The sequence below is a fragment of the Papaver somniferum genome, chromosome 6 (assembly GCF_003573695.1).
Source record: "Papaver somniferum cultivar HN1 chromosome 6, ASM357369v1, whole genome shotgun sequence".
Taxonomy (NCBI): domain Eukaryota; kingdom Viridiplantae; phylum Streptophyta; class Magnoliopsida; order Ranunculales; family Papaveraceae; genus Papaver; species Papaver somniferum.
In genome coordinates this window covers 177710166-177717593 of record NC_039363.1, presented here as the reverse complement: position 1 = coordinate 177717593, position 7428 = coordinate 177710166, and positions in this window count along the sequence as shown.

Below are 7428 nucleotides of genomic sequence, written 5' to 3'. Positions count from 1 at the left end.
CAAAGCACAAAAGGACACTAAATTACTTGATAAAAGTAAAAAAGTGTATATATGATCATTCTGAGATAGATTCATCAGATGAAGATCTTGACAAGTCAGTCTCGATGATCACAACACTGTTGAAGAGAAGTAAACGGTTCTCCAGAGATAAGCCTAAAGCATCAGTTAAACCTCATAATCGTATTCCTCCTAAAAACAGGGAAACAGATGAAACTGATGATGAGGATATGCCTCAGTGCTTTAAGTGTAAAGGATTTGGTCATTTTGCAAACGAGTGCCCAAATCGTAGAAAATACACTGGGAGCAAAGGTCTTGCTGCAACTCTTGATGAAATTTCTGACAACTATGATTCTAATGAAGACGAGAAATCAAGTGTTGCACTTCTTGGCGAAAATATTGATTTTGATAACTGTAGCAATACATACATCAATCTCAATATTCTTTCAGAAGATAATCCAACTAATCTGGAAGAAAAAATTGACCCATTTCTTGGAAACTCTGTTTGTAATATTTCAGGTTCCACCATGTGTCTAGCTGCGTGCTCATCTCAGAAGCCTGATTTTTATCCTAGTTTGACGTGTTCGTATTGTTCTCTAAAGGGTCATGAACTTTCAAGGTGTTACAAGTACAAACATCAATTGAGGCACGTCAACAAACTTCAACGAAGAACAAATCATTTAGCAAGGAAGCTTAAACTTGCTCAGAAGACCGCTAAGGTATGTAGGATGTTATCTTCGTCTAAGAAGTTAGTTTCCAAGGATAAACCAAGACCATTAGAGAAGAGAATATGGTTGAATCGTTTTGATAGACAGAGGTCTGTGGATTCCTCTCAAGAGGAAAATGGTGGACAAATTGTTGTTCACCACAACGCAACTTGATTGTGTTGATTTGGAAATCTTGTCTCATGTGCCTGATCAAAAGAGACAATGATTTTGTACCTCTCAGGCTTTAGGAAAAGTTTTCTTTCTTCTTTTCTTAGTTTTTGTTCTTCATGTCTATCAAAGGAGGGTTATTATCGATAATTCCACTCTTTATAGGGTTGTGAGTTGGACGTGTGCGAACCTGTTTAAAGGTTTCGAAACCCTATATTCCTTTTTCCTTCCTCAAAACCTCTTTTTATCTCAAGACTACTTATTGAGTTCAACATGTGATTTCCTCTCACAAACCCATTCGTTATGGATACTCCAAGCATGATGTCTTCCGATGGAAAAGATGTTAATATGATTGTTAAGACATCAATCATGAAGGAAAAAGAAAAATATCCGTTATCTCCTACCTTGAAAAGAAAAAGAAGGAATGTGAGGAAGCCAAGAGCCGTTCCTTCAAACTCTCAGAAGTTTTCTGGTGTTCTTGAAGAGTTGAAGGAGATGCGAAAGGAGATTCATCAAAAATAAGGCTTTTGTGTTTAAGACTCATGAGATTCAGAAGGCCCTGGTTCGACAACATCAACCGAGAAGGTTTATTGATATAAACTCCTACCTTAATGAACCTTATATCCCAATGGCTGTTGACGACAATGAGTTCGGGGATGATAAAGAATTCTTCAAAGGTCTTATTGCCTAGTAAATCTTCTATTTTCTTATTTTTATTAGAAGAATAACTAGAGTTTGGAATAGCCATTATTGTAATTACACATAACTATGTCCAACGTTTTATTCTTCATTTTTTTTAGATTTATTGGTTTAAATTCTAAATTTGCATGAAAGATGATTTTTGCAGTATTAATCTTTATGATTTTATGTATTTATTTATGGGTGAAAACTATTTCTACTGGTTTTGGTAATTTTGCGTGTGTGTGGATGAGAAATGAATTTAAACCCTAAACAAATGCACTGCACGGGAGTGCTTTTGATTCGAGAGATCAATCTATACAATTCTGGCCTAAACCAAGAAATGTCCGTTCCAAACTTGCTTCGGTCACAAAGTGAAGGAGATGGGGTTGATCTTAGGGAGGGAAGCGAAGAAGGTGTTGAGGTTGTAAAGGTGTTGGCTATTTATGAGTTGTATCAGAATGTTGAACTGACTTGCACAATGTAAGTTGTCAGCTCTGGTGTTTTCTGGATACTGTGACAACACTTGGTTTTTCTGTGCTTGTCTCTTGTGTTTTTGGAAATAGGTTGAGGAACCTATTTATACAAGTCATTGAGCGCAACCCTCATCTCATAGGAAGTGGAGGAAGTGAAGTGATGGAGTAGTGGGGTCGTGTAGAAGTGTTACACGATCACGTCTTTGCCCACTTCCCTTATCACTGTTAACCGTCCGTCATTCCCTGACACGTTCTTGTAATGGCGCGTTGCACGCTGCACGCTGTAAACCGCCATACCAATACCCCAGTAAGTATCCCCCAGTTTGTGACATGCTTGATGTCTCGAATGAGCGGATCGTGGGACCCACAGGAAGTAGCATACGATGCTAGGTTAAATAACTGAGTTATTTAGGAAATCAATATTCATGAAATTTCGTGTATACTCTATGCATGTAATGCATCGAATACAATCAATATGTATGAAGCATCATTGTTTCAAATCTTTACCGAATAATTCGCGGATCAAGCGCCTTAAAATAGCATCACGTCAAACCATCTTCGAGTGATTGTTTGGAGACTGCTTGGGCGAGCCATGCTTTGGTCGGTTACTTCCTGTGGAAGAGTGGCGGACGGTGATCATAGGGATGCTTTATTGGTCGTATAGCTTTTAACCTAGGTTTTCCAATCAAGCTAGCAAAGTTGGACGAACGAGGTGGTTTGCGCCTCTCATTTGCGACCGTGATGGAATTTTAGGGTTTTTAAGAGGTGCGCAAGCATCACTCTTTTGCTCGATCGAATTCAAGCATTGACGCCATTTTTGGTGGGACCAACCAGGCATGCGTGTAGACGGTCTGCCGGCGTACAGGTCCATGCTGTCTCGTCTCACGAATGTGCAATATAGGCCACGCAATTTGACCGGAAAAGGTGAGTGGTTGAGATCGGTTTGCGGCATAAATCCATTGCCGCAAAGGATTTAGAAGTTCCGCGACATGCCACTTTTGGGCATGCGTTTCGAGGCGCTCGGTCATGGTTGGCCTAGGACGATCGGTTACACGTATAGGTGGGCCCATGGTGATCACGTTGATATTCTCTGGACATCCTTAATCTATATCTACACCCTCCATCCAAGATGGCGAAGATGGATGGTCGTGATCAAACTGCGACAGTTATGCGATGTCGTAATCCCTAATTAGGGTTTTGAAGCAGTCACGCACGCATGACTTCGGCCAAACGGTTTGGCAGGCTATGCTCCTTCTTTGGGGATATCGACCGTGTGGAGGACATGTTGGGCCGACGGTGAACATATGTGTACTTGTTCGATGGCCCTAGGCGTGATCTAAGCCATCCAAATATGCAGGCGAAGTTGGATGGTTGTGATCGACTTAAGACGCTAGTGGAGTTTCCACGACCCTTTAAGCATCACGCCAGCCTCACTTCGAGCAAGCGTTAATTGCTCTAGGGCTAGGTCGTGAGAAAACCGATCATGTGGGTGAGGAGTGGGCCCGCTAATGCGTGCATTAGCGCTTCACTGATCAATCATGGGATGATCAAAGTCGTCCAACCAGGATGGTGAAGTTGGATGGTCGTGATGAATTTAAGACTGCCTTGAACAGTCTAAGCTCGTCAAGCTTCTTCCAAAGCAGCGAAACCACCCTATTTTAGTGCTGGCGTTTGACGTGCTGGGAGGAGTTCGTTTGATGTTTGACCGACTACGACATAAGTGGGCCCACCGGTGGTCATCACGATGCTCGCCTACTCTTTCCAGGGTTTGGATAGGCTTGTTAAATTGCGTGACCAACTTGTGTGGCCGCGATCATTTCTGAGACTGATTTGGACAGTCTAGATTTCCCTTAAGGAAATTAAGCATGCTCGATCGGGCTAACCAAAGCGCGTCGATGCGATACTCTCTGTGTCAGAGGGTGGTGTAGCCTGTGTGGGTATTCCATGCATGTCTCAATATTGGCACATAAATTCATGCTACTATGCTGAGAGTGAACACTCAGTCGTCATGTCATGCTAGTAATGAGAGTTCGGCTAGGAACAACACATGAAATACTGGGCTAATCATGCATTAATTAATAATGCTAAAAATTCACAGAATATTCGGAATTGTTGCTATATGCACCATTCTAGGTGAATTTTATGCATTTATTGAATTGCTTCAAATAAATGAAGTGAAGAGGTACTCATCACGGCTTTACCCTTTGCAGGATGTCGACACACTAAATCTATTTTTTTTACAATTTTAGCCTTGAACTAAAATCCACCATCAACATTAAGTCCCCTGCCTAGCGCATAATGGTTACACTATTGTGGGGTAGGCATTAGATGGTGACAAATAAAAATAAATTCACTGAAGAGGTTTTAGCGCGTGTTACCAGGATGGAGTCTGGCTCGTTCCTTAGGAGAGATGCATTTCCTCTTACTGCACGGTAACTGCCTTCAAATATTCGATACACATCCATTGATCGTTATCCAGCATCCGTAGACTTTGCATACGGCAAGTGGAGACTCATTTTCTTCCCGGGATCTTGTTAACTTGTGAAATATAAAGAAAGCTCTGAAACTCCTCCCATCGCAAAACCACTATCTCCTCTATTCCAGGTATTTCTCCAGGCTTATCATATCTTCTAATTGATCACGATGATTTTTTTTATGCATATATCTATATTGATACAATCATAACCTCTTCCTGCAGAATCTCATGGAGGCTACTGGTGATGACTACTCTGGTACCTCTCCGGAAAGAAGCTTCGAAGTCAACGAACCTGAGGCTGACGCGTTCTACATGGTGATGGCTAAAATTGATCTCCCACTTCGCGAGGCTGGCTATGCTATACATGGCATGTCAATTCTGCATCTGCACATCGCTCGAAAACGCATTCAAACTCTCTTGGCTTCAATCGACGAAGAAGAAAATAGGAGACACGATGAAGCGTTGCTATCATCGGTGAGCGCGAGGGCTGAGAGGTTTACGGCACGGCTGAAGAGGCGAAGAGTTGAACATGAAAGACCTTCGAATGAAGATAAGTGTGATAATGTGATCCAAAATGGCGTGATAATCCTTGATTCTGATACGGATGATCCCGAGCGCCCAAAGGTTGTCAGCACAATTTCCAACGCCGCGATGTCCCTTGAGGAAGATATGGAATCTATCCCCACTGAGGATGTTGAAGCGGAGAAGGTTACTGCAGAAATATCCGAAGGGGAAGCCTAGGAATATCCAAAGGAAGAAGCAGCGGTGGTCCGCGATGATGACGTTGAAGTAGACTCCAGCAGTGGTGAAGACATGGCCGATCTCCTTGATGACTGAATCTCTCCTTTTCCCCTTTTTTTTGACGAGTATTTTCTCGTAATTTGTGAACATTTTCTCCTTGTACTCAGTGGCAGATGAGTTCAAGGTCTTCCTTCTCTTGCTTGCTTGTTTGAACAAGGGTTTTTATTTATGTTAGAAATAAATCTTCTATGAAGGATGTATCCGAATCTCAGCGATGTGCCTCCATGTGATCGCATGCCATGCTTGTGATGAAAAAGTAATGCTGTGATGAAATACCACGAACCCGTCTATCCTCCTATCATGAGACCCATCCGATTTCTGTTGGAGTAGCCTGCTCAAGGCTCTTTCCCCCTTTTCTCTGTACATATTCTTCCAACGTTTTCAAAGGATACGAAAGGTTTTTCTTTTTAGGGTTTTATTTCTGGTTTAATCTGGTGGGTAATGATGATTCAGGATGACTCATAATTTTGTGTCATCTCTAAGAAGTAAAGAAATTCCTTAAAAGGAAATACTACTTTGATTAATTTGAAAATTGAAAACCTAACTATGAATGCAAGCAGTGCAATCATTTTGGAGGAATTACAAATATTGCATGAAAAGGAAAATTGCTGGAAGGAATATTAAAGAGAACATTGGAGGAAATAACAACACAACGTTTATGGATAACGCTGGAGGAAGTGGTAGCACATCGTCTTAGGTGTTATAGAGTTTGAGCCAACGTGAGTGAATCGTCACGCCTTCCAGTTTTTCCGCATTGATGAGCTTGCAGTAACCGCCTAAGATGAGATCTGCCACTAGATACGGCTTATCTTCCCTTTCTGTAGGTGAATCAAATTGGGCGGTTACTTTCACTATCACATCCCCAACTTGAAATGCGGTCTCCTTTGTTACCAAGTCTCCAATTTGAAATGGATTTGGGCATTGTGTAACTACCTGGTCCTTAGACCCGTCATTTTTGATCGAGATGGCTTATAAACTTTTGATAAATCGTTTAAAAGGACCGGCCTCCCATTCACACCTCCTAGTGGTGGTTGGATTGTTGATTGGAGCGAATCCCCAAGACTTATCAGAAGAAGAAGTGACTGTTTGTAAAAAGGGTTGTTTGATGAGACTTACTTGAGCTCGGAACCTTTTAAGGTATGCTGACGGGCTCTCTCCGAGAAGTTGTGTCACATCTGCAAGATGTCGATATGGCAACAGGTAGTCTTCAGGACTGGATGGTTTGTTGGAAATCCTTTCAGGTGTTGAAATCGGCAAAGGACATACTCCCAGCGTTTCTTTGTTGTCATGTATCCACGAGCGTCCCAGGACCATATCATTATTCAGGTATTCCTTGACTATGTAAAATTTAGCATGTGTCAGAGCGTTACCCACTTTAACTTTGAGATCGATGTACCCATAGGCGTCCATGAACTCTCCTTCTTAATTCTTGATTATGGTTGGGCTACGAATAGCTTCATGTCTTGAGATCTTTGCGGCTTTCAGGGTCTTGACAGTGATGATGTTGAATTCGGAATCTGCATCAATCAATGTGTTATCGAATTTGACATCCTTTAAACGAGTGACAATCAAGAGTCCCCAGTTACTCTTGCCGGTTGCGTCTTCTAGGAAAGACTGAGGTTTCGAAGTTGTTTACACTTCTGGATATATACACCTGCCTGACACAATGCGTTTGAGGGATGCAAATATGTCTTGACGCTGTGCCTTAGAGAAATACAGGATTTCACACAAATGTTCCATCATAGACTGTACAGTCTTGTGAACAGAATCCCTGGAGATCATGCAGCTCCTAATAGGAAGAGGATCCATATGAACTCCTTCATTTCCTAATTGGATTTCTCCTGCCTGTACCTTTTCTCTGAAAATGTGCTTCAATTTGTTGCAATCTTTAGTCGGGTGATGGACGAACCTATGGTAACGACAATATTTGGGATTAGCCATCTCTTCCTCGGTTGGCGGACGTCTAAGAGGAGGTAGCTTGATCGTGTTATCTTGAATCCATGCTTCTAAGAGTTCTATGACTTCATTCATGGAAAATGGGAAGTCCGGGACGGTATCTCCAGCTTCTTGCACATGAGCCTTGCCCGTTCCCTTTAGAGATGAAGTTGTCTGCGCTGAAGCTACA